The sequence below is a fragment of the Saimiri boliviensis genome, chromosome 12 (assembly GCF_048565385.1).
Source record: "Saimiri boliviensis isolate mSaiBol1 chromosome 12, mSaiBol1.pri, whole genome shotgun sequence".
Taxonomy (NCBI): Eukaryota; Metazoa; Chordata; class Mammalia; order Primates; family Cebidae; genus Saimiri; species Saimiri boliviensis.
Window position 1 is genome coordinate 106,225,866 of NC_133460.1, and position 27,993 is coordinate 106,253,858.

A 27,993-nucleotide genomic window follows, 5' to 3' on the forward strand; every position below is an offset into this window, starting at 1 on the left:
CTGATTCAGCATTCACTCAACAAATATTCCAGGTATGTTCTAGGCATTGATGACATAGGTGCTCCTATATTAAAAATTAAAAATATTATAAGTTGAAAACGCATTGAACACACCTAACCTACTGAACATCATAGCGATGTGGGAGTTAAGAAGAAATTGCTTGGGTAGATAGTGAGAGTACGGAAGTACTCGGAAAAGCTTTTCTCCTTAATGAAAAGCAGCCCCAAATAATGTTCTAGCAAAGAGCAGCCTGTAAAGTCGAGCTGCAGTTATAGACAAGCAAGCTGGGAGCTTACATGGATGAATGCCAGCAGGAACTAGGGACCAGACATGGTCAAGATGGTGGCTCCGTCTTCCTGTCACTTTGTCAGCCATGTGTACAGTAAAGAGCCGACAAGATGGCGCTGATCAACTGGAGAGCCCATTTGCATAGTAAGATTAGGGTGAGGTGGCCATTCTTCCACAGGGCTATGTAAATGACATACCTGATCAAACCAATCTATGAGCCCTACGTAAATCAGACACCACCTTCTCCAGCCTGCCTATAAAATGTGCTGCAGTCCACCGCCTCCCCTCTTTTAGACGTCTCTCTCTCCCCTTTCCTCTATTAAATTTTCCACTCCTTAACCCACGTAGGTGTCCGTGTCCTAAATTCTTTCTCATTGCCAGATGACGAAAACCCCAGGGTAAATACCCTAGAAAATGTAGCTGTTTCAATAGCATAGCCTAGCCCAGGCGTCCCCAAACTACGGGCCCGCGGGCCGCATGCAGCCCCCTGAGGACATTTATCCGGCCCCCCGCCGCACTTCAGGAAGGGGCACCTCTTTCATTGGTGGTCAGTGAGAGGAGCACAGTATGTGGCAGCCCTCCAACGGTCTGAGGGACAGTGAACTGGCCCCCTGTGTAAAAAGTTTGGGGACGCCTGGCCTAGCCTACCTCAAACATGCTGACAACACTTACATTAGCCTACAGTTGGGCAAAACCATCTAACGCAGAGCTTAGTTTGTAATGAAGTGTTGAATCTCTCAGATAGCTTATCGAATATCGTACTGAACGTGAAAAACAGAACAGTTGTTTGAATACTCAAAGTACAGTTTCTGCTGAAAGGATTCTCACTTTTCCACCATCTTATGATAAATCTACATCAAATTATCACTATGTTGGGAACTGAAACTGCCTTTGAAAAACTGACAGTAACAGAAATGTGACATGGTTGACGTCATCTTGCTTCTGACCTCCAAGCTGTCCTTGGGTATTCCTGGGCATAGGCAAAGCTAACTTTGGGAGGAACTCAACTTATCATTCAATTTGAAAGCAAAGAGTGTAATAGTCCCTCCCCAAAACTAAACCCCTCCTTTCTCCGGGACCAAAATTGCCTTTGTAAGACCAACGAAAGTTCACAAGAATACGATTATGGGAGAAGCCAGAACTCTGCTAAAATGTAGGCATAGTTTCTATAGTCCTTTCTGCCCCGGGGTCATGTGGCCAGAGTTCACAACATTTATGGCTTTTCCAATTGCTCCTCTAGATGACATCACTATCGTAGAACTCAAGATTGGCTTTTTTGAGATGTTTTTCAGACTGACCCCACTCAGACTCATGACTCATGACTCATGACTCAGCAGGTCCTGTGGCCCCACTCAGAGGCTGACTCAGGGCATGAGGACTGTTTTCACACCGATATGATTTCACCCCCAACCAATCAGCAGCACTGTCTCCCCAACCCCCTGCCCACCAAATTGTCCATAAAATCCCTATGTTCCGACCCTTCAGGGAGACTGATCTGAGGGCTAACTCCAGTGTTCTCACGTGGGCCAGCCTCACGGCAATTAAACTCTTTCTCTATTGCAACGCCATGGTCTCAGTGAATTGATTTTTGTCTGTGCAGTGGGGAAGAAGAAGAACTTGTTGGGTGGCTTCAGAATCATCTGTATAATGATGAATAAGACAAATTCCCTACTGTCACGGAGGAGGCACATGATAAAGAAAAGAAAAAAATAAGATTTGGTAATTGTAAATGCTATGAAGAATTTAAACAGGCTGAGGAGATAAGTGGAGACTGGAAGATGCATTTTTTTTCCCCCAGACAGTCTCACTCTGTTGCCCAGGCTGGAGTGTGTGGCACCATCTCAGCTCACTGCAACATCTGTCTCCTGAGTTCAAGCGATTCTCCTGCCTTCGCCTCCTAAATAGCTGGGATAACAGTCGCCTGCCACCATGCCCGGCTAATTTTTGTATTTTTAGTAGAGACAGGGTTTCACCATGTTGGCCAGGCTGGTCTCGAACTCCTAACCTCAAGTGATCCACCCACCTTGGCCTCCCAAAGTGCTGGGATTACAGGCATGAGCCACTGTGCCTGGCCTGGGAGTTGCTATTTTAGATGTGATGAGCAGCACAACATCTTTCCTGAGGAGGTGACATTTGAGATGAGGCTTGAATTGTGAGGAATAATGTGTCATTCAAAAATACAGGGAAATCATATTGTAGTCAAAGGCAATAGCAAAAATAAAAAAAGTTTTTGGGGTTAAAATGAGTCTGACACGTTCAAGAAAGTTCAGGAAGGCACACATATCTGTGTTAGAGTAGGTAGCTAGGAGGACGTGAGCAGGGCAGGAGAGGGCATTCCACTCCCACCCCAACCAGGAATGTCAGGCAATCATCATGGGACGGTCAGGTGGTTGTTACACTGCTTCTCTAAACTCATTATTGGTCACAGCCAGCACCAGGGAAAGGCCGTCTCCCAATACATAGGAAACACTTGAAGCTGGTGTCGGCAGCTTCCTGATAAGATCTCAAGAGTTGGGCAAGTGGGGCTCAAGCATGCACCCTAAGAGGCAAAATGGCAGAGTTTAACTAATAGATTAACTTCCTCTAAGGAATACTGGACTGGCAAGGGAAAAATGCCTTAAACGAGCATGGGCAGAACTTCAGTAAACACACTGAGTGTGGCCACTCCCAAGTGCTGGCTGGCCACTGCGTAAGTGGACAGACTGCTCCAAGAGAAGGATCAGGAGAGAAGAAATGCAAATTCCAGAACCATGGCAATGTATAAAACCCTGCAGTAAGGGTCATACGGTGCACTTGGATTTCTCAAGTCACCCGCTTGGCTCTCTTTCAAATATACTTTACTTTCTTTCATTTCTGCTCTAAAACTTGTTTAAAAACTTTCACTCCCGCTCTAAAAATTGTCTTGTTTTCTCATTCTGCCTTATGCCCCTTGGGCTAATTCTTTCCTCTGAGGAGGCAAGAATCGAGTTGCGGCTGCAGATCCATCGAATTCCCTGCTGGTAACAGCTGGAGTGTGGTAAGTAAGGAGGAGAGGGCTGGAAAATGAATTTGTCTCTGATTCCCATTACTTGAAAATACAGGGTAGGAAAAGCTTCTCCTGTATCTTAGCTTCAGTGGCTGGGGAGCACCATCCCTCAAGGGGAGAACCGCCTGGCTGAGCCCAGCCAACCCACATAACTGTGTGAGATATTTTCAGCTACTGTCCTAGGCACCTAGTGAGCCCTTTTGCCTCTTTCAACTTTGGAAATAAATTATGATTTATTTTATTGTTTTTTTGTTTACGTTTTTATAGCTAGAGTCTTACTCTGTCATTCAAGCCAGAGTGCAATGGCATGATCATGGCTCACTGTAGCCCAGAACTACTGGGCTCAAGTGATTCTCCTGCCTCAGCTTCCCAAGTAGCTAGTACCACAAGCACATGCTACCATGTGCAGCATAGGAAATATTTTTATATGACCTTCTTGGTACTTTCTTCCTTCTACTTTTCTGCTTCATGTCTGCATCTCCTGTCACTTATATAGGGACCTGATGGTTCAATTCTCCAGGCATTTAATATGTTCTCATATTTTAAATCTTTCTTTAATTCTGTTTTTTTGACATATTTTATTGAGTTTACCTTCAACCTTCTGTGGGATTTTTTTTTTTTTTTTTTTTTTTTTTTTTTTTTTGAGACAGGCTCTTGCTCTATTGCCTAGACTGGAGTGCAGCGGCACAATCATGGTTCATGGTAGCCTCGACCTCCCTGGCTCAAGGAATCCTCCCACCAGGAGCCACCCTCTCAAGTAGCGGGAACTACAGGTGCATGGTACTACATTCAGCTAATATTTTTTGTTTTTTGTAGAGATGGGGGTCTCACTGTGTTGGCCAGGCTGGTCTCAAACTCCTGGGCTCAAGTGATCCTCCTACCTCAGCCTCCCAAAGTGCTGGGATTATAGGTGTGAGCCACCACATGCTGCCAGAGTTTTAAATATCAGGATATAGGAAAGGTTTGCCTTTTTGTTTGTTTGTTTGTTTGTTTGTTTGTTTGAGATGGAGTCTCACTCTCTCGCCAGGCTGGGGAGTGCAGTGGTGCAATCTCGGCTCACTGCAACCTCCAATTCCCTGGTTTGAGTAATTCTCCTGCCTCAACCTCATGAGTTGCTAGGATTACAGGAACGCACCACCATGCCCAGCTAATTTTTGTATTTTTGGTAGAGACAGGGTTTCACCATATTGGCTAGGATGGTCTCCATCCCCTGACTTCGTGATCTGCCCACTTTGGCCTCCCAAAGTGCTGGGATTACAGGTGTGAACCACTGCACCTAGCCTGCTTTTGTTTTCAATTTTGTTTTTGTCTGCTGGGACAGGGCCAGGCAGGGCAAAGGATAGATTCCTTTGACACTTACTTTTAATTTTCTTCCCAAGTGCATTCCCACCATTGTTCCTGGAGTCTCAGAGCCTCTCCAGGATCTGCAGAGTCTTGTTTGGGCTGGAGCCCCTTCAACCCTCCTCCTATCCCCAATCTAGGTTAATGCCCCTCTGCCCTGATTCCTCAATTACCAGACCTCCATCCACTTTCCATTATCCACAACCATGGAGAAAGCTCTTGTCGGCTAATGTGCCTTTTCCGGTTTGCCGCATCATTACATTATTGTCCGGACGTACCTTTTTTTGTTGTTTTGTTTTTGTTTTTTTTTTTGAGATAGAGTCTTGCTGGGTCACCCAGGCTAGAGTGCAGTGGTGCAATCTCAGCTCACTGCAACCTCTGCCTCCCAGGTTCACTCGATTCTCCTGCCTCAGCCTCCCAAGTAGCTGGGATTACAGGCACCCGTCACCATGCTCAGCTAATTTTTGTATTTTTAGTAGAGATGGTTTTGTCACGTTGGTCAGGCTGGTCTCAAACTCCTGACTTCAAGCGATTCACCTGCCTCAGCCTCCCAAAGTGCTGAAATTACAGGCATGAGCCACTGAGCCTGACCTGGACATACTTGTTTTTAAAAAATGCCTTTGCTATTCTTTTACATTTGTGTGTTCTATCTTCTTCAGTAAAGAGAGGGTTTTTATTTTCACTATGTATGGAGATAATGAACCTTAAATATTATATATTTATTTGTATAAATCCACCTGTTTATTGTCATTCCAAACATTACTTTGAATTTATTTTCCTCTCAGAGCTTTCAAATAATCAGGAGCTCTAAGCATTGCCTGGGAAATATTTTGTTTTCTTTGTGCTCTCTGCCATATGGAACTAGTGATTTTCAGCAAGGCTGTGTTTATGTGTATTTCAATTGGGCAAATGTGAAGTAATAGGAAATAAAATAATATTAATCAAACCCGAATTTTAAACGTTTTTCTTGAGACAGAGTCTTGCTCTGTCACCCAGGCTGGAGTGCAGTGGAGTGACCTTGGCTCACTGCAACCTCTGCCTCGCAGGTTCAAGCGATTCTACTATCTCAGCCTCCCGAGTAGCTGAGACTACAGTCGGTTGCCACCATGCCCAGCTAATTTGTTGTATTTTTAGTAGAGACGGGGTTTCACTGTGTTAGCCAGGATGGTCTCGATCTCCTGACCTCGGAATCTGCCTGCATCAGCCTCCCAAAGTGCTGGGATTACAGGTGTGAGCCACTGCGCCTGGCCTCAAACCTGACTTTATGAGCAAATTTTGAAAAGTTTACATCTCCTCAAATTAAAAATAAGTCTTTGCTTTTGCTAATGAATGAATGCATGTTTTGGTGAAGAATCATTTCAAAGCTGAGCAGCTGAGTGAATGCTAGAAACTGCACTCACATTGTTGCTCTGTGGAACCCCGTCTCAGCCAGCATACAGGGACATTTGCAGGTTTTCATCAGGATCATGGGAACTGCACTGTTGTTACAGACACTGGAACTCTGGCTGGTGATTTTAGTGTAATTCGAAACCTTTTTTATATCTCAAAGCCATTTATATTAGCCCATTTTCACGCTGCTGTTAAAGACCTACCTAAGACTGGGCAATTAACATAGGAAGAGGGTTTAATGGATTGACAGTTTTGCATGGATGGGGAGGCCTTATAATCGTGGCAGGAGGCAAGGAGGAGCAAGTCACGTCTTACATGGATGGCAGCAGGCAAAGAAAGAGCTTGTGCAGGGAACTCCCCCTTATAAAACAATCAGGTCTCGTGAGACTCATTCACCATCATGAAAACAGCATGGGAAACACCTGCCCCCATGATTCAATTACCTCCCACTGGGTCCCTCCTACAACACGTGAGAATTTATGATGAGATTCAGGTGGGGACACAGCCAAACCATATCATCATTTCACCCAAGTTTTATGTGTTGGTACTAGTGGGAAGACTAAAAAACTGTTTCCAGATCAATAAACTGGGAACAGAAGTGAGATGTGACAGAAAGCTGTGACGAAGGCCCAGAGCAGCCCACCCTGATATGCCAGGCTGGAAGGAAGCATTTGTACACAAGAGAGGTGATGCTGAGAAAGTGAAAAACCTGAAGGTTTTAAGAGCCAAAAAAGTGCTAATGGGAAAATATGCCACATGTTTTTAGGTGGGATCCCCTTTACTTTTATGCTTTTTCCTACAGGAATGTTTGACTTAAGTTATTTGAGGGTTGCATTACACAAGAACTTCAAAAAAAAAAAAAAATGAGTTATAAAATGTAATTGCCCAGAACAACTCAAAGCTCGAATAGGGATTTTCCATTTTTAGAGGCTTTTATGTACATCCTCATGATTAGGTCATGCTGGGCCTATGAAGAAGATGGGGTGTGGAATCATTCCCTTTTTATACCTGAGAAAGTGGAAGTGCTTAGTGTTTGGGCAACTGATCCGAGTCACTGCAAGAAAATAGCTGAATCAACACTAAGTATCCAGCCTTCAGAACCCTCATTTAAAATTCCCTGGGAAGCCAGGCATGGTAGCTCACACCTGTAGTCCCAGCACTTTGGGAGGCCAAGGCTGGAGGATCCCTTGAGCCCAGGAGTTCAAGAACAGACTGGGCAATAAAGCAAGACCCCCTGCCTCTATGAAACAAAACAAAACTCTCTGGGAGATCCTTTGGTATTACAGTATTTTAGTTATTATAAAACTCTGCTTCATAAGGAAGACATCAACTAACTTTTAAATATGTGAAAAAAATGAGTTATGGCCACTTGAATTTGCACTCTGAATACTAGAATGCTTTTGAAAATTAAATATTGCTGCCAAAAATTAGATTACCTTTTCAATTTTCTCTGAAAACTTTTACATTCACGAGATAAAATCACTAGACTAGAAAAGAAATATGAGAGGAAACAGTCTTCCTCTCTCCCAGCCTCCCAGTCCAGCCACTGTCACTGGTTTCTTCTTATGTGAGTTTCCAGAAAGAATTATTTATATATTATAATATAGTGCATTGTATGGTTCCGTTTAGATCATTGCCTTTATGATGTAGTATACACAGATAAATGTATGCCTCCCTTTGGGGTTTTTGTTTTGTTTTGTTTTGTTTTTTCTTTTGGAGACAAGTTCTCACTTTGTCACCCAGGATAGAGTGCAGTGGCGCCATCGCAGCTCGCTGCAGCCTCAACCTCCCTGGCTCAAGTGATACCCCCACCTCAGTCTCCCAAGTATCTGGAACTACAGGCTTGCACCACCCTGCTTGCCTAATATTTTTTGGTTGTATCTTCTTTTCTTTTTGAGACTGAGTCTCACTCTGTTACCAGGCTGGAGTGCAGTGGCATGATCTCGGCTGACTGCAATCTCTGCCTCTGGGTTGAAGTGATTCTCGTGCCTCAGCCTCCCGAGTATCTGGGACTACAGGCACACGCCACCATGACCAGCTAATTTTTGTATTTTTTTAGTAGAGACGGGGTTTCACCATGTTGGCCAGGATGGTCTCCGTCTCCTGACCTCATGATCCACCCACCTCGGCTGTTGTATCTTTAGTAGTGACAAGGTCCCTCTGTATTGCCCAGGCTGTTCTCAAACTCCTGAGCTCAAGTGATTTGCCCACTTTGGCCTCCCAAAGTGCTGAGATTATGTAGGTGTAAGCCACCACACCCACCCCCTTTCTTTTTTCTTTACATAAAGAATAGTAGACCGGGCGTGGTGGCTCACGCCTGTAATCCCAGCAGTTTGGGAGGCTGAGGTGGGCAAATCCCAACGTCAAGAGATGGAGACCATCCTGGCCAACATGGTGAAACACTGTCTCTACTAAAAAAATACAAAAATTAGCTGGGTGTCGTGGTATGTGCCTGTAGTCCCAGCTACTTGGGAGGCTGAGGCAGGAGAATTGCTTGAACACAAGAGGCGGAGATTGTAATGCACCACTGCACTCCAGCCTGGCGCCTGGCGCCTGGTGACAGAGCAAGACTCTGTCTCAAAAAAAAAAAAAAAAAGAGTGATATATTATACACAGTGTTCTGTACCTTAATACTTTTCACCTGATGTATCCTGGAGAGTTTTCAGTGTTGGTATGTAAAGAGCGCCTCGCCCTTTCTTCAGCTGGTTCCCATTGCGTGATTGCATCTTTAATTCCCTGGCTCCTGATGAAACTGTAGGTGGTGAGCTGTTTAGAACTAGCCTAACTAACTGCTCATTCTCCCTTTCTGAAGGAAGCACGTTGACAGTTTTGAAAAGGACTGCTTGATACTATGAGGTCAGTTGAGGCTGGTGATGACCGGTGCCTGTTTACTAGAAGCAGCACTGCTAATTTTATGGCTTGGTTTTTTTCTTCTTTTATGCCTGCTTTGTTTTGAAAAGTGGCTGATCCCAGCCAAAATATAAATCAGGTAAATCAAATTGCAGCCAAGGTGGTTGACGCTGGCTTCAGATCCCAAGTGAACGTACAGTGAAAAGCACAGCGAGCCGGAGGCTGGCGGCACTTACAGGCTCCCGCTCCTTGTTACCCTCTCCCTCTGGGCTGCAGAGCCTTCTGGAAAGCTGCTGCCTGGCCTGGGTCAGATTGCTTACACGCCACTGCCTCCCAGGCTGGCGTTCCCAACCCTAAGCCAATGCACATTTATAGAACAATTCCATGTGATCCTGGGGAAGACAGACCTCGGGTGGAGGGCAGTGCTGAAAAGCAGCCTCCGGAAGAGAGGGCCTTCTCCTGCCGCTGCGCTCTCCACGCTGGGGGGCTACGGGGTGAGTGAGTCTCAGACTGAGGGCTTCTTCCTTCAGGCAACCTGTGGCTTTAAACCGGTTTGACTACTGAGATTAGAGGGATAAAGCACTGCTTGCATGCTTTCCTTATAAAGTGAAATGAAAGGCACATCTGTGCCTCTCCACTCCTTCTTTCTTAAGCCAAATGAACTGCACTTTTTCTAATACGTCACTGGCTACTTTTGATAGACTGTAGCGCCATTAACCAGACTTTGGTCTCTTCATTTGTGAAATAAAGGGTTGGGCTAGATGATTACTGAAATTTCTTCTGGACTCTGTTGCGATTCTGCCCATCACCAATGTTAGTTTCAAGTGTTTGTGATTCTGCAAAATGATGATTTAAGAGAGAACCCCTAAGGCCCTGAGGGTTTGTAGAACTTTGTGGGAGAAAGTCATCTGAAAGCTCGTGATTGTTTCGACCTTGACATGTTTGCACAGGTATTTCTCTAGATTCTCCTGAGTACCTTTCCAGACCTGCTTCTGATGTTGTGCCTGCCAACTTGAGCTGCCGTGTGATCTTGACAAACACTGTGTATCTGAGTTTGACTTGGTATCAGTTATAACTGAATCACCAGGTTAGAGCTGAAGTTAAGCAGAATTCTAAGCCTCATGAGAGAATCCTACAGTTCAGTGAAACACAGAAGTGTGTGTATGTACTGTTTTGTACCCCATTCTATAAAACAGAAATGCCCCGACCAAAATCCTTTATCCCGCTGACACCACTTATAACCTATTGTGTAATACCTGCTTATGTGTATATTTAGAGGGAAAAACTCCCCCCAGTTCTAGTGGCTGCTTCCACATCAGCCCATCGTCCGTTCCGATGAATCCCCGTGGGCTACTGGGGGAGAGAAGATTCCTGTTCTCAGGTCAAGCTGACAGTCCCGTGTTGCTTCTCTCTGCTTCCTCCTGCGCAGACACCAATGCTAGGCAGGTTCAAGGAATACCCTCTTATCTAGTTTCGTTGTAAATGTCCATTGGTTTGGGGGGTTTCTATCTATTTGTTCTGTCTATCTGAGGAAACCTGGGAAGATCTGAAAGCTCTCCTGCCACCGTCTTCCCAGAATTCCACTCATCAGGTTAAAATCACAAGCAGGGAGACCAGGCTGCTTCCACAGTAGCTCCAATGGGGAGAGAAGGCTCCAGCCAGGCGTGGTGGCTCACTCCTGTAGTCCCAGCGCTTTGGGAGGCCGAGGCTGGCAGACCGTGAGGTCAAGAGTTCGAGACCAGCCTGGCCAAAATGGTGAAATCCCATCTCTACTAAAAATACAAAAAAATTAGCCGGGTGTGGTGGCACACACCTGTAATCCCAGCTACTTGGGAGGCTGAGGCAGCAGGAGAATGGCTTGAACCCAGGAGGTGGAGGTTGTGGTGAGTGGAGATCGTGCCACTGCACTCTAGCCTGGGCAACAAGAGCAAGACTCTGTCTCAAAAAAAAAAAAAAAAATCTCAAAAAAAGAAGGGTCTGCCCCAGAAACAAGGGGAATGGTGAGGAAGGGAACAATGAAAGAGACACTGGGAAGACGGAATCCAGAGGGCATGGTGAGTGTGTATTAGTCTATTTTGCATTGCTATAAAGGAACACCTGAGACTGAGTCATTTATAAAGAAAAAAGATGTATTTGGCTCCTGGTTCTGCAGGCTGTAGAAGCTTGCCACTAGCACCCACTTGGCTTCTCTGCGGCCTCATGGTGCTTTTACTCATGGTGGAAGGCCAAGGAGGAGCAGGCATGTCACATGGCAAGAGACGGAGCCAGAGAGAAGCCGGGCCCTTTTCTTTTCTTCCTTTTTTTGACAGAGTCTCATTTGTCACCCAGGCTGAAGTGCAGTGGTGTGATCTCAGCTCACTGCAACCTCTACCTCCCAGGTTCAAGCAATTCTCTTGCCTCAGCCTATCGAGTAGCTCAGACAACAGGCACGGGTCACCATGCCCAGATAATTTTTGTATTTTTAGTAGAGACGGGGTTTCACCATCTTGACCTTGTGATCTGCCTGCCTCGGCCTCCCAAAGTGTTGGGATTACAGGCATGAGCTACTGTACCCAGCCACCAAACCCTTTTTATTTTTTATTTGAGATAGGATCTTGCTCTGTCGTGCAAGCTGGAGTGTAGCGGTGCAGTGAAGTCTCGACTTCTGGGCTCAAGCCCTCCACCTGGCTCAGCACCCCGAGTAGCTGGGACCACAGGCATGCACCACCACACCTGGCTAATTTTCTTATTTTTTTGTAAAGACGAGGTCTTGCTGTGTTGCTCAGGCTGGTCTTGAACTCCTGAGCTCAAGCGATCCTCCTGCCTCGACCTCCCAAAGTGCTGGGATTACGGGAGAGAGCCACACTGACTGGCCTCCAGCCCCTTTTAAACAACCAACTCTCAGGTGAACTGATCAAGTGAGAAGGCACTCCTTCCTACAAGGAAGGCAGCAAAGCATTCATGAGGGACCCGCCCCCATGACCTCCCACCAGGCCCCACCTCCAATGCTGGGGATCACATTTCAAAATGAGATTTAGAGGAGACAAACCTCCAAACTCTATCAAAGATTGTCTGTGAAGAGAGAAGAAGAATGAAACAGGGGGAAAAATACAAGCTACCCAATCATTTCTTCATTTCATTCAGCAAACACTTATTAAGTGATGCTAAGCAGGCAGTCAGCACAAGGTGTAGAATGACCACAATGGTCCCAGGCCACATGACTGAAAGAACAAAGTCCTCTAAATCTGATGGGCAAGGCAAGAGAGGGATTGGCTTGAGGGGAAGACGGTGAGTGGACATTTCAAGGGTCTGAGTCATCTAGGTAGAGACATTGACGGGAGATTTAAAAATGCAGTTGGTGTAGGAGTGAGACGTCAGGGTAGGTGGTCTAGATTTAGAGCCTTTTCTCTGGACTCAATAGAGAAAGCCATGGGAATCAATGAACTCTCCAAGGAGAAGACCAGGTTAGAACACCAAATCCTGAAGCCCTTGGTTGGCTTTACTGAGCGGGTGGGAGGAGGAACCGGAGACAGAGAAAGAGAGTGGGATTTTGCTGCACATTTTTATGAAAGGCTTACATGGAAAGAGTTTTGAGGAGAGAGTCAGGGGATAGTCTCAGATGCTGCAGAGAGGCTGAAAGAGGATGAAAACAGATAAGGCAGCATCTGGGCATCATGAACAGCTTTTGAGTGTGCTTTCTTTTTCTTTGAGATGGAGTCTCACTCTGTCACCCAGGCTGGAATACAGTGGCGCTATCTTGGCTCATTGCAACCTCCGCCTCCTGGGTTTAAGCAATTCTCTGCCTCAGCCTGCTGAGAAGCCGGGATTATAGGCACCCACCACCACGCCTGGCTAATTTTTGTATTTTTAGTAGACATGGGGTTTCACCATCTTGGCCAGGCTGGTCTTGAACCCTTGACCTCGTGATCCACCTGCCTCAACCTCCCAAAGTGCTGGGATTACAGGGTGAACCATCAAACCCGGCCTTGAGTGTGCTTTCAATCAGGGCACATTTGGTTGCAAGAAACAGAAACCCACCTGAAAAGGGGCATTTGTTGAGCAGACATAGTTTTGGGCTGTAGCAACTTCTCATCCCTGCTTCTCAGCAACCATTGGCTTCTTTCTGGTCCTGGACCCCATTCCTCATTGCCTGGTGATGAGTGGCCTTGTTTGATTGTCTTCCTTATTAAATACGTGGAGAGAAAATCTGATTGGCCCTGTGTAAGCCAGAATCTACCCTTAGTCCAATTAAGAGGTAGGTTGATGTGGGGGGCCAGGACCACTCATTCAGACAGTAGGGTGATAGGGGGGTGTTGGAAGGGGTAAGGGATGAGCAGTTTTCAGAGAAAAGAACAAAGGCAGGCCCTCCAAAATTGCTGCTGGAGTGTGTGCTGTCATGGAAGCAGAGAAGGGAACGCTGAGGGCAATGACAGTGTTTCTAACTGCATGCAAGGGCACGTACTTAACAGTCAGGGACATTCTCGGGTAAAGGACAGCTCTGCTGGCTAATGGGGGGAGAGAGAGCGGGGCAAATACAGTTGCGTAGATGTGGAGCATTGGCCAGTAGAAATCCAAACTCACTCTGATGCAATCCTGTCCAATTCTCTGAATCCCAAGGAGGCCACAAGTCTAGGGGAGATTTATCTGTCTCAGCACAAGAGGTCCCATCCCACCCCCAAAGGCAGGCATGAGGACCAAGACTTCAGGTGGTGGCAGCAAGGGAGCAGCCAGACACTCCACAAGAAACGGACAAGGAAGATTCCTCTTTGGGGTACCTGTGCACACCCTTAGCAGATCTCCAGACAACCCACTGTAACCCTTGTCCTAGGGTTCTTAATTCAGCTGTGTTTAGAAGAGGTGGATATCACTGTGTTTTTCTCATCCTAGCCTGCAGGGGCAAGTTTGTTTTTATGATTCAATCTTGTGATATGTTGCGGATAGCAGGAGCCACTCAAAATAGCCGCCACCTTGCCAACGTTTCGTCATTGTTGATAATGAGGATGTTTAAAATCGACACGGTAGAGAAAGTTGCTGTGATGAGTGACTACTCCAAATTTGTGACCTAAAAAGGGGAAATTCTGCTCTACACTCAAGTCAGGGAACAGCCTCAGCAGAGCTCCATGCCAGATCGGGTGCCAACGAATTGGAAAGAGATTAAACCCAGCAACACTGGGTGACTTGATGCAGCCAAGCTGCTTATGTCGGTATAAAGTTCAGGAGTGACTGAAATCGGTTGTATCTCATTGTCTTGGGGCTCCAAAGAAATGTCCAAGCCCTACCAAGTTCTGACCTCCTCTGAGTAGCTGCCTTTACCACTTATTAAATCCTGAGTTGCAAGACTTCGGCCTGAAACATGTATTTCTCTCTGCTTGTGCTCAGTTACATGTGAAAGGACCTGGAAAGGTACAAATGTATGGGAAGGTAGAGTGGTCATTTCTAAGCGGAAACAATATTTTTATTTTGAGGGGACATAATTTTGTAGCTGGCTCCCTGAGTTTAAAAAGCACAGCTTTGTATTCACTTTGGGTCATTCAGAAAACCATCCTCTGAATATCCCTTTGCTGAAACTGGTAATAAGATTCAAGTTAGAACCTGACAAAGTGATTTTGTGTCTCCTATTTCATAGCAAACAGATGAGACAACCAACGCTTGAATCCCACTTGGTCACAAGTGCATCGTCTCATGTGTTCCAATTCTTTGAAAAGCACGTGGTGATATTACCGTTCGCAGGAGCTGGTGGAAGTTTCCCTACTTGGCATTTGTCAGTGTGCCTCTCTTTGCCCAACACCGGCCTGCTTCACTGCCCCAGCACTGTCCATGCTTTGCTGCATGCCTCCTCTTCATTTGGCATAAACGAAGAGACTTGGGTTGACATGCCGTGGTCAACAGGTGTGGAGAGAAATGACCCTCTGCATACGCTGATGACAATGGTGGAGAATCAGCTATTAAGTCGATAGAGGAGAAACAATGCCCAAGGCAATCAGTCACTCCTTCCAGAGCTTCAGTCAGATAGGCAGTTCCCAGGAATTCAGGAAGTTATCCTTTGGAAGACATGTTCATATGTGTCTAGATTAGTCCGCAGGCCCAAGTCTAGGAGCCAGGCGTAGTGGTCAGACACAAGGTGGTAGTACAGACGCAAGAGAAGGGCTGAGTGAAGACGTGGGGTGCAACACTTGGACCTAGAGTCCTGTTGGAGACACCAAGTCTCATGTCTGAAGTGCAACAAGGAAATTCAGTTTAGAAAATGTAAATCAAAACTAGCTCACTTTAGTAGCCTAAATTACTGGCAGGTTGCTCGATGCCTGCTTAGGAAGAGAGAACCTAATTTCAAAGCCCACCACTGACAGGCAAAGATTGGCTTAGGAACTGGAATGGGTCCTTGCTGCAAAGGAGGAAGGAAGCATTTCTTTTCCTCCCTTCCTCCCTGTCTCCTTTTCTTTCTTAATATTTTATTATGGGCTTATCAAACATACATAAAAGTAGGGAGAATATTATAAGCATCTATATATACCCATTACTGGTTTCAACAATTATCTACGATGGCTGATCTTATTTCATTTATTATCCTACTTTCCACTAACATCTGCCTTACTTTCTCTATTGTTGGATTGTGTTTTTTTTTTTTTTTTTTTTTTTTTGTGACCGAGTCTCACCCTGAACTCTGTCACCCAGGCTGGAGTGCAGTGACGAGATCTCGGCTCACTGCAACCTCTGCCTTCTGGGTTCAAGCAATTCCCCTGCTTCAGTCTCCTGAGTAGCTGGGACTACAGGCATATGCCAACACATAATTTTCGTATTTTTAGTAGAGATGGGGTTTCACCATGTTGGCCAGGCTGGTCTTGAACCTCTGACCTCAGGTGATCTGCTCACCTTGGCCTCCCAAAGTGCTGGATTACAGGCCTGAACCACCGTGCCCAGCCCTGCTGGATTGTTTTAAGACAAATAATTCCATTGTTTAATCAGTAATATTTAAGTATGTATTTTGTATTATATTAGTCTGTTCTCACACTGCTGACAAAGACATACATGAGACTGGGTCATTTATAAAGGAAAGAGGTTAATTGACTCACAGTTTCACATGGCTGGGGAGGCCTCACAATCATGGCGGAAGGTGAATGAGGAGCAAAGCCACCCATTTCTTACATGGTGGCAGGCAAGAGAGCTTGAGTAGGGGAACTTCCCTTTATAAAACCATATAAAACTCATATTCATAAGTGATCTTGGTCTGTAGTTTTTGTCTGTGTATTTGTGTGTGTCATCTTTATCAGGCTGAAGAATCAGTGTCAATCTTCAGAAAAGGAATTAAGGGGTTCTTCTGCCTTTAACATGCTTTGGAATCATTTGTAGAGCACTCTGGGACTTCGGACCTTTGAAGATTTGGTAGAATTCCCTCGTGAAATTATCTGGGCCTGATCCTTTTGTTGTGGTATAGTTCCTTAGTAAATTTCTCTATTGTTTTTCTGTGGAAATAGGTATGTTTAAGTGTTGTAACTCTAATGGTGCCATTTCCGGTAATCTATATTCACTAGGATGCTATCAATTTCAAGCATTTTTTTTTTTTTTTTTTGCATAGACATCTGCAAATCAGCCTCTTATAATGTTTAACATTTCTTCTGTTACAATGATTATTTTCCTCTTGTCATTTTGTGTCTTTGTGCTTTCTCCCCTTTTATTCTTAATCAATGTAGCTAATAATTTTTCTAGTTTATTAATTTTTTGAGAATTAGGATTTTGTCTAGGCATGATAGGGCTCACACCTGTAATCCCAGCACTTTAGGAGGTCAAGGTGGGTGGTTCACCTTCAGTTGAGAGTTCAAAATCAGCCTGGCCAACATGGTGAAACCCCATCTCTACTAAACTACAAAAATTAGTCAGGCATGGTGGTAGCTACCTGTAATCCCAGATGTTCCGGAGGCTGAAACAGGAGAATTGCTTGAACCCAGGAGACAGAAGTTGCAATGAGCCGAGATCAGACTATTGTACTCTAGCCTGGATGACAAAGTGAGACTTTGTCTCTAAAAAAAAAAAAAAATTAGGATTTTGATTTGTTCATTAATCACTCATTTTTCTCTTCTTTACTTCATTTATTTCTGCCTTTAACTTTATTTTTATTCATTGTGCTTTTCTTAGTTTACTTTGTTTTTCCTTTCCAGTTTTTTGAGTTGAGAATTTAATTCATTGTTTTCTTTCATTTTCACTAACAAGTATGTTTGACGAAATGAATTTTCCTCTGATCACTGCTTTAAATACATCCCTTTGACTCTGATATGTATGTGTTTTCATTGTCATTATAAAATTGCCTTTGCGAAAAACACTGAAAGAGATCTGACCTAACCAACTCTACTTTTCCTTTCACCTCCAAACTGCCTGTGGTCACTTCTGGATGTGGGCCAAGAAAACTTTGGGAGTTTATAGTTTAAATGATAATAGCACTTCCCAAAACTAACCTACCTTTAAAAAACGAATGAAAGGGGCTGGGAGCGGTGGCTTATGCCTGTAATCCCAGCACTTTGGGAGGCCAAAGCAGGCAAAAAACTAATGAAAACACCAAGTTAGGAAGATGAGAGAGGCCTAAATTCTGCTAAGATGTAGATGTAGTTGGCCGGACGCCATGGCTCATGCCTGTAATTCCAGCACTTTGGGAGGCCGAGGCAAGTGGATCACCTAAGGTCAGGAGTTTGAGACCAGCCTGGCCAATATGGTGAAACCCCATCTCTACTAAAAATACAAAAATTAGTCAGGTGTGACGGTGGGCACCTGTAGTCTCAGCTACTCAGGAGGCTGAGACAGGAAGGATAATTGCTTGAACTTGGGAGGTGGAGATTGCAGTGAGCCAAAATAATGCCACTGCACTCCAGCCTGGTCTGTCTGTACACAGGCCATGTTTGTTAGGATGAGGTTGAAGAGGGTTTCTGAGTCCTTTTATTTTGTGATGCTCTTTTCTTTTTCTAGAACTCTAACTTTTCTCTTTTTCTTTCTTTTTCCTGTTTAACACTGCAGTGGTTTGAATGTTTGATTCTTCCAAAACTCATGTTGAAATTTAAACCCCAATGTGGCAGCCTTGACAGGTGGGGCCTTAAGAGGAGGAGGAGGAGGCTGGGTGCGGTGGCTTAAGCCTGTAATCCCAGTACTTTGGGAGGCTGAGGTGGGAGAATCACGAGGTCAGGATATCGAGACCGTCCTGGCCAACATGGTGAATCGCCGTATCTACTGGCAATACAAAAAAAATCAGCTGGGTGTAGTGGTGCATGCCTGTAGTCCCAGCAATTTAGGAGGCTGAGGCAAGAGAATTGCTTGAACCCAGGAGGCAGAGATTGTGCCACTGTGCTACAGTCTGGGTGACAGTATGAGACTCTGTGTCAAAAAAAAAAAAAAAGGTAAAATAGAAGGAGGAGGATGAATGAATCTACTCACGAATTAATAGATTAACAGGTCATCATAAAAGTGGGTTAGTTATCAAGAGAGTAGGCCTGTTATAAAAGCCAGTTTGGCGAACTCTAGCCTCTTGCCATGTGATGTCTCTCACCACCTCAGGACTCTGCAGAGATTCCTCCCAATAGCAAGGCCCTCACCACGTGTGGCTCCTTACCCTTGGATTGCCCAGCCATCAGAACAGTAAGAAATACATTTCTTCATATTATAAATTACCCAGTCTTTAGTATTGTGTTATAGGAACAGAAGATGGACCAAGACAAGCACCCAGTTGCCTTTGGGTACCCCTATGATTATTTTTGCCTTTCCCATTCCCCCCACCAAGAAGTTGTACATTTTGAAGACTGCCCTTTGAATTATGTCTATCTTATTATTATTATTATTTGAGATACAGTCTCACTCTGTCACCCAGGTTGGAGTGCAGTGGTGCGTTCTTGGCTCATTGCAATCTTCACCTCTCAGATTCAAGCGGTTCTCCTGACTCAGTTTCCCAAGTAGTTGGGATTACAGGTGTGTGGTACCATGCCCAGCTAACTTTTTATATTTTTAGTAGAGACAGGGTTTTGCCATGTTGTCCAGGCTGCTCTTGAACTCCTAACGTAGTGTTCCGCCCACCTCGGCCTCCCAAAGTGCTGGGATTACAGGCATGAGCCACTGTGCCTTGCCTATTATTAATTTTGTAACCTTTATTTTATTTTATTTTTTTCAGATGGAGTCTCAATCTGTTGTCCATCCTGGAGTATAGTGGTGAAATCTCTGCTCATTGCAGCCTGTGCCTCCCGGGTTCTTGTGATTCTCCTGGCTTAGCCTCCCAAGTAGCTGGGATTACAGGCACCAGCCACACCTGGCTAATTTTTGTATTTTTAGTAGAGACATGTTTCACCATGTTGGCCAGGCTGGTCTCAAACTCCTGACCTCAAATGATCCTGACCACACACGAGCCACCATGCCCAGCTGTATCTATCCCTTTAAATTCCATGCGCTTTGAAATTTCTTTTAAATAGTCCCTGCTGTGACCTGATCAGACACTTTTTAAAGAATTTTCTATCTTTGGGTATACTTAATCATCTGACAATAATTCTAGACCAACGTAGATCCCTTTCACTAGCTGTCTTCTGTATTGTCCCCACCGTTTCTAGGAACTGGGTTTGCCTTTGTTCTCCGCAGACACTTGTGATAGGGTGAGAGCAGGAGCCTAAGAAAAATCCAGAGCTTTCTGACTTTCCTCTTTTTCTTTACAGTTTTGAAGACTGATTACTTTTCTGTTTTATGTTCTGTCTTCAAGTTATAGAAAATCTGCCTTTTGTGTACCTTCATTTTTCCTTTCTCATTGTTTTATATCACTTTGGGAGGAAGTATTGGGAGACAGGTAACTAGGGGGCCTGTATTCTTTTCAGTTACCCCAAAAGCTAACTGAAAAACAAATATGAAATTAACTAGGCATGGTGGCACATGTCTGTCATCTCAGCTATTTGGGAGGCTGAGGCAGGAGAATCGCTGAAACCCGGGAGGCGGAGGTTGCAGTGAGCAGAGATCATGCCACTGCACTCCAGCCTAGGTGACAGAGAGAGACTCTGTCTCAAACAAAACCCACAAAAAGCAAAACCCAAATATGGTTAAGGTGTTCTTCTGTTCTTGCTCTTGCTGGGGAGAAGTATAGACTGGCCAAACAGTACTTAACAAAAGTCCTGTTAATTAAGGACATTTAAAAATTATATGATAGTTGTTATGATCCTTCATTTTTTAGGGATACATTTTCAATAAACTTGCCCGGGAAACAGAAGCTTTAAAAAGGTATTTTTAATTTAAATAATAAAGTCGCCTGATGTTAGCTAAAACTCTGAGGTCAGATAATTGCATTTGCGAAGTCCTGTGTTGTCATATGGAAGGGAAATACCTGCAGTTTCTTAGTTCTGCTGTGAATGTGCGTCATCAGGAATTATCTCCTTGGCTCTGGTGTAGTTGGCACTGACACTATCCCTCTCTCAAAATCTCTCCCATGTTATTTGCATGGGAACAGCCTCCCACCCCTTCATTCCGTCCTCCATCTCCCTTCCCTTAACCCACGCTTCTTCATGATGTTGATACTGTATTTGATACCCAAAAATGAAAGCATAGTTCAGCTTTGGGGTTCAAACTGATGTCTGAGTTTTTGTGGGCTACAGCAGCTCGTTTTAATAAGAAATATGGTTTTTGCTAATCTTGTCTGCAGAGAGGGACGGTATGGAAATTGTGAGTAAGGGAAACCTTATATTTCAATGTGTCATCAAGGATCTGGCTTAGCAGAGGAAAAAGAGGCCCTTTACTGCGAATCAACGGGCAGTTTCATGTTTCCATTTTCCAGTTCCAGAATGGGGTGCTCAGAGCCTCATCCCCAGAGAGGTCGGCACACTTCGACATCCTTATGACGCTGACTCTGACTGACATAGACCAAGATGACACTGGGGGCTGCCCGTCAAGGGGCCATGCCTGTAAACGGTCATTTCATCAGTGGAGAGGGATTGGACGCATCCCTTGGTCTTCCCTCACGTGGCATCCTTTGTGATGCACTGGTTAGAGCTTCATGACTGTCAGCCAGAGTTGGCTACAGGCTGGTGTGAAGGAAAGTGGGAGCCTCTCGGAAATCTTACCAGTTTGCTTTGCAACATACAGACCACCCCAAGACTTGGTGGTTTAAAACAAGAATTTATTTATTTAGTTTTTGATCCTGTGGGTTGGCAACTTGGGATGGATGTAGCTGCCCCTCTGGGTGGTTCTCTTGGTCTCAGCTGAGATCCCTTATGTGTCAGTGTTCAGCTGTGGGCTGGCTAGCTACCAGCCACCACTTACCAGCCATGAAAATCAGGGAATATGCTTACTCTATGTAGTCTCTGAACAAGGCAAATTTAGGTTGGCTCTTGCGTAAAGGCCTGTGGTCCAATCTAAGATGATGGTCCAACTAGATTGGCCCCGATGGTCCTCAGGCCTCACCACTGACCATTACCTGGTCCTTGCCCAGTGGGGTCATCACTGTTCAGAGCCCTGGCATTTCTCACAGAATCATGAGTATGATCTGGATTGTGGAGCAACAGAAATACTGTCTAGTGAGCCGGTAAGCTCTCTCCAGATAGGATGCCTCAAAGAGTAGTGAGAGCATCATGGGAAGTATTCAAGCAGACTCAGATTCCACGAATATTCTAGGTTCTGGTTTAGAGGTTCATAACTTGGAAAGCCAGGCTGCCAAAGTACCTGGCTTCTGTCCCTGAAGAAAACAGATTCAGGCTCATGAGCTAGACACTTTATGACCTGGCTGAAACATCCTAGGACATGATTGCCTGAGAGCTCCCTGTTAAAGAGCAGTGCAGGGTTGCTGACCTCCCAGGTTGGCTGCAGCCCTTCCCACCTCCCCAGCCACATTGTGTCTCTCTCCACCTGGCCCTGTGTCACTGTCTACCTGACCCTGTCTATTAGCCCTCTGTCTGCTCCCTGACCCAACTGCCTGTGCTACCCCAGTGCCTACCCCACTTCTGACCCCGCTAACCTGAGTCCCTAGGTCCAACCCCCATTCACAATTCTCTGTCGCTCAGGCTGAAGTGTAGTGGTGCCATCTCGCTCACTGCAACCTCTGCCTCCTGGGTTCAAGCGATTCTCCTGCCTCAGCCTCCTGGGTAGCTGGAATTACAGGTGCCTGCCACCATGCCCAGCAAATTTTTGTATTTTTAGTAGAGATGGGGTTTTTTAACTAGGCTGGTCTCAAGCTCCTGACCTCAAATGATCTGCCTGCCTCAGCCTCCCAAAGTGCTGGTATTACAGGCATGAACCACCACACCCGGCCACAGTCCCTTCAATTCTAATAGCTTGTGATAGAGCCTCACACTCAGATGACAGGAAGTCTAGGCTACAATTAGGTGATAATTTGTTGGTGGTGGTGGTGATGGGAATCTGAAACGTCTTATTAAAGTTGGAACCAATGAATGGAGTGAACTCACTTTACTCATTCCTTTAATTGAACAAATGTTTATTGGGTTCCAGTGCAGAGTCCTGAACCAGGAGAAAGAGGACCCAGGTTTGGACCCCAGCTCTGCCAGCATATCAGATGTCAGTCAGAATCGAGTCAGGAGATGAACACCTTAAACCAGGCGTCCCCAAACTACGGCCCCGCGGGCTGCATGCGGCCCCCTGAGGCCATTTATCTGGCCCCCTGCCGCCCTTCAGGAAGGGGCAACTCTTTCAGTGGTGGTCAGTGAGAGGAGCACAGTATGTGGCGGCCCTCCAACGGTCTGAGGGACAGTGAACTGGCCCCTGTGTAAAAAGTTTGGGGACGCCTGCCTTAAATCTTTGAGGGTTTTTTTGAGACTTTTTTTTTTTTTTTGAGACAGAGTCTCACTTTGTCACCCAGGCTGGAGTGCAGTGGTGTGGTCTTGGCTCCTTGCAACCTCCACCTCCCAGGTTCAAATGATTCTGCTTCCGCCTCCCGAGTAAGCTGGGACTACAGGCATGCACCACCATGCCTGGCTGATTTTTGTATTTTTAGTAGAGATGCCGTTTCGCCATGTTGACCAGGCTGATCTCAAACTCCTGACCTCAGGTGATGCACCTGCCTCGGCCTCCCAAAGTGATAGGACTACAAGCTCGAGCAACCACACCCAGCCAAACCTCCTAGCTATTTTATAGAATTCAATATATGAAGGATTGTTATCTAGGTAAGTACAAAGGCAAAAAACAAACTCTCAGGTATCATGGAAGGCAGTGACTGCAGGAAGCAGCTATCACCCTTAAGCCTGGGAAAGCAAAGAGTAGAAGTTGAAATTATTAAAATTTAGAAGTTTAGAGGAAAAGCCCCTCAGAAGTGAACCCCAGAGCTCCATGGAGGGGACTCCAGGGAACTGGAGCTGGTGCCTCTGAGGGAGCACCACGTGGCTGGCTCGGCAGGAATCAGTAAAACTACAAGCTAGGTTCTTTCACCGCTGAGGGAGGGAACCGCTTCTGCCTGGGTGAAGCAGTGTGCCAGAGTGCTGCTCATAGAAACAGGAAACAGACAGGAAAGAGACTAGTTTTTTCTCCTAAGCCAGTTCTGGTTCAAGCCTTGGAACTGGAAGACTGTGGGCTGTTGGATAAATCATTTCCAACCTCTAGGCCCCAGCTTCCTCATCTGTAGAAAGAGGCTCTGGAGAGGGTGGTCTTCAAGTTTCTTCCAGCGCTCATAATCTAAATTACTCTATGTAGGAGAAAAATCAGAAGGGCCCTGTCCTTCCTCCTCCTCTGGCCTCTGCCCCTCCTGGCAGAGCTTCTTGAGGAGCAGTTGGCAAAGCAGAAATGGGGCTTGCAGAGTCCCCCAACATCTGGCTGTGGGGGATTTGGAGCTGACAAGCAATAACTTAATAACCGGCCCAGCCTTTCACGAGCAGAGGGGTGGCTACGTCAGTCGTGTTTCTCATCACTGGTTATGATCACCATCTCTAAGGTTTTCCCAGCCTTGATGTTCTACAAGATTGGAATTTTCTACATCAAAATTCCTAGGTGGTCTCAGAGGTGGAGGAAGGGAAGAAGGCAGGAGGCTGAGGGGATGGGGTAAAGGAAGAGCCATCGTTTCACTCAAACACCACAGAGCAGCCAGGTGCTTGGTGCTGTGAAGGTCTCTTGCCAGAGCACAGGGCAAGCAGCCTCTCTAATAAATCTCTTTCCTGGGCTACGGCTGTTTGTTTGTATTAAAACGGGAACATGATAACAGAGCTATAAGTAGCTCTATGCTCAGCTGTGCAAGGTAGGGAGCTACAGCACTGAATTCAGTCACCGGAGAAAGAAGCTGACGTCCCCTGTCGGCCCAAGGATGAGGGCTGGGCCGTCTGTGGATAGCAATGGGCTTAGGTCACTGGGTTTGTCAAGCAGCCGCGGAAGCTGCTGGGTCAGGTGAACCTGAGCTCCTCCTCGATGGGCAAACACAACTTGGACCATGTCCTCCATTGACGCAGAACCCAACTACCAGAGGCCTCTGTGGCTGGTGGGTGATGCTGTGGCAGAAAATGCAGTTCTGATCTGAGCTTGCTGGTCTGGTCTGGAGAAGCAACTCAGAGCCTGTAGGGGCGTGGTCATGATGAGACTGCCTGTAGGAGGCAAGCCTGATGAAGCCAGTTCTGGTTCGAGCCTGGGAACTGGAAGACTGTGGGCTGCTGGGAAAATCATTTCCAACCTCTAAACCTCAGCTTCCTCATCTGTGAAAAGAGGCTTTGGAGGGAGTGGTCTTCAAGTTTCTTCCAACGCTAATAATCTAAATTATTTTATGAAGGAGAAAAATCGGAATTTATTAAACTTATAAAACAGCTACATTTCTAACATGTTGGCAAAAAAAGATAATTTTTTTCAACGGAGAATAAAAACTCTAATAGAAAACATGACGTGATTGTCTAACATAGCAACAAATGCCAATAGATCGTTACTAGGCTGTACTCACAGAACAGTATGGGGTAAAGACAGCGGGCAAGTTGGCTCGGTGCAGTTGGCTCACGCCTGTAATCCCAGCACTTTGGGAGGCCGAGGCAGGTGGATCACAAGGTCAGGAGATTGAGACCATCCTGTCTAGCACAGTGAAACCTTGTCTCTACTAAAAAAAAATACACGGTGGCTCAAGCCTGTAATCCCAGCACTTTGGGAGGCCGAGACGGGTGGATCACGAGGTCAAGAGATCGAGACCATCCTGGTCAACATGGTGAAACCCCGTCTCTACTAAAAATACTAAAAATTAGCTGGGCATGGTGGCGTGTGCCTGTAATCCCAGCTACTCAGGAGGCTGAGGCAGGAGAATTGCCTGAACCCAGGAGGCGGAGGTTGCGGTGAGCCGAGATCGCACCATTGCACTCCAGCCTGGGCAACAAGAGCGAAACTCCGTCTCAAAAAAAAAAAAAAAATACGAAAAGTTATCTGGCTGTGGTGTTGGGCACCTGTAGTAGTCCCAGCTACTTTGGAGGCTGAGGAAGGAAAATCGCTTGAACCTGGGAGGAGGAGGTTGCTATGAGCCAAGATTGTGCCTCTGCACTCCAGCCTGGGTGACAGAGCAAGACTCTGTTTCAAAAAAAAGACATTGGTCAAGCTGCAAAACCTCTTTGAGCCTTTGTCTTATCATTGATGAAACAACACAAGACCTGTATGATTTTTTTTTTTTTTTGAGACGAGGTTTCACTCTTATCACCTAGGCTGGAGTATGGTGCCATCTCAGCTCACTGAAACCTCTGCCTCCCAGGTTCAAGCAATTCTCCTGCCTCAGCCTTCTGAGAAGCTGAGATTATAAGTACCTGCCACCATGCCCAGCTAATTTTTTGTATTTCTAGTAGAGACAGTGTTTCACTACGTTAGCCAGGCTGGTCTTGAACTCCTGACCTCAAGAGATCCACCCGCCTCAGCTCCCCCACAGTGCTGGGGTCCTAGCAGTACCTTCTACCTGCTCCACCCACAGTGGATTCTGCACGTTCTTGCTGCTGTGTTGATTCTCAGGTTTCCATTTCTCTTCTCTTGCGGACCTGCCCATAGGGCCCAGCTCCCTAGTTATGCTCTTGGTCAACTTGGCCGTGGTTCTGGCTACTCATTTCTGCTAGGCTGCCTCAGCCACAGTGACTAGTCACCTGGCCCAAACCTGTACCTTCCACTCTCCTCCCTGATTAAGGAGGGGGATGGCATGAGCTGGTACCTTCCAAACCAGCTTTTGTTGCCAAGGACTAGAAAAACCATGCTCTGTTACACATGAAATGAACAAGAGATAAAGACAGGAAGTTACCTTTGAATTCTTGCAAAAATCTTCCCAAGGTGGTAGCATCACATTGTTCATTGAACACAGGGTCCCCATCCTTCCTCCTGCTCTCTGGTGGACTTTGGCCAGACCACTTATGTGCATTTACGGGCTTCAGCAGTTCATCTGCTAAAAAATAAAAACATATCTCATAGCTTTGCCCTAAGTATGGAAGAAGGACATGAGCACCCATTAGAGCTTGGCACATTAAAACCAACCAAACAAAAAAACCCCTCAGTGTTGGCCAGGTGTGGTGGTTCACGCCTATAATCCAAGCACAAAATAAATAAATCAATAAGAAGTGAATTAATGAATGAAAAACTGTGCTGGTTTTACACTCATGGGCTTCTATGGCTTTGATAATGTGACACCAAAACACCAGTTGAAAAATAAATTTTTTTCTCAAACAACTGTCTTTTAAAGTAAGAAATAAATAAATGCAATATTTTAATCTTAAGATTAAGTTGAGGGAAGAGTTCCGTTTTACCTGGCTATTTAGACACTGTCCATAGAGCAACTGGGTAGAAAAAATCTTTGTAAATTTGTGGCAAGCCACTTTAAATTAATTAAAAGCCTAGAATACGGATTTTTTTTTTTTTTAGGCTGAGTCTTGCTCTGTCACCCAGGCTGGAGGGCAGCGTGGCACAATCTTGGCTCCCTGCAATCTCTGCCTCCCAGGTTCAAGTGGTTCTCATGCCTTAGCCTCCCGAGTAGCTGGGATCACAGGTACACACCACCACGCCAGGCTTACTTCTGTATTTTTAGCAGAGATGGGGATTCACCATGTTGGCCAGGCTGGTCATGAACTCCTGACCTCAAGTGATCCGCCTGCCTCGGCCTCCCAAAATGTTGGGATTACAAGCCACTTTTTACAGATGAGGAAGCAGCTGAGGCCTAGAGGTTGGAAATGATTTACCCAACATCCCAGTCTTCCAGTTCTTGAGATTACAGGCATTAGCCGCCATGCCTGGCCAATCATGGATAATTTTTAAAGACACATGGTTTCATTTCCTCAAGGACACAGAGTAGCTCTGGTGAAGTTAACATATGACACCCAGCGTTAGCTACAGAGAGGGACTGGACTGGAATGATACGTCACTGACCTAGCAAATATTTCAACATAAACGGGTTGGTCATTTACTTTCTTCTATTTGGGCCTATGTTATAAATTTATGACTCAACAACAATAGTCATGATAATAAAAGCAGCTGATGACTTGCAGAGAACGCTTAGTGGAACTGAGGAGATTCTAGAAGCCAGCATGTGAAAGGGAAGGCAAGAGGAAGCCTGTTTTGCCACCTGACTCTCACTCTGTCGCCCAGGCTGGAGTGCAGTAGCATAATTCCGGCTCACAGCAACTTCCACCTCCCCGGTTCAGGCGATTCTCCTGCCTCAGCCTTCTGAGTAACGGATGACAGTTGCCAGGCTGATCGTGGACTCTCCACCTCAGGTGATCCACCTGTCTCGGCCTCCCAAAGTGTTGGGATTACAAGCGTGAGCCACCGCCCCAGGCCTGCCACCTGATTTAGAATGGACTTACATGGAACAATGGGTTTCTAGACCCATGGCCTCACATGAGCAGCAACTCCCATGTCAAGGTCCAGGGGCCCAGCCTGTGCAGACGTTTGCAGGTGCAGCTTAGGGACCAGCATCTGCTTCTTACGAGCAACTGTCTGCAGGATGATCCTGGGAAAGGTGGTAAAGGAAGGGTATTTGTTTACTCTACTCGCCAGCCCCCTCCTTCTCCTTTAATCCTCCAGCACCAGGGTCTTCGGCTGGTGCAGAACTTAACCAAACTCACCCCTGCACACAAACATCTTTTCCTCTTCCTTCATCACAGCTTCTCTGTTCCAAGGCCATTCCCTCTGTGCCCTCATTGTTTAAATGCTTTGCACTTTACATCCCAGAAGCCCAAAATGTTTAAAAAAAA

The 27,993-nt window shown here is 45.8% G+C and overlaps 1 protein-coding gene across 19 annotated transcripts in view; it reads left to right on the top strand.

Annotated features, from left to right (window-relative positions):
- Positions 1–2,977: 2,977 nt before the first annotated feature.
- The window catches only part of TACC2 (transforming acidic coiled-coil containing protein 2), a 254,931-nt gene continuing 229,915 nt past the window's right edge, over positions 2,978–27,993 (top strand). For 10 of the 19 annotated variants that reach the window (XM_074383002.1, XM_074383009.1, XM_074383013.1 and 7 more), the window contains exon 1: positions 9,006–9,387. The gene's annotated coding sequence lies outside the window, so the exon portion shown is untranslated. Of the gene's footprint in view, positions 3,305–8,993; positions 9,388–27,993 lie in introns of those variants that run through there. The other 9 variants (XM_074383011.1, XM_074383010.1, XM_074383006.1 and 6 more) reach the window with 7 other exon arrangements.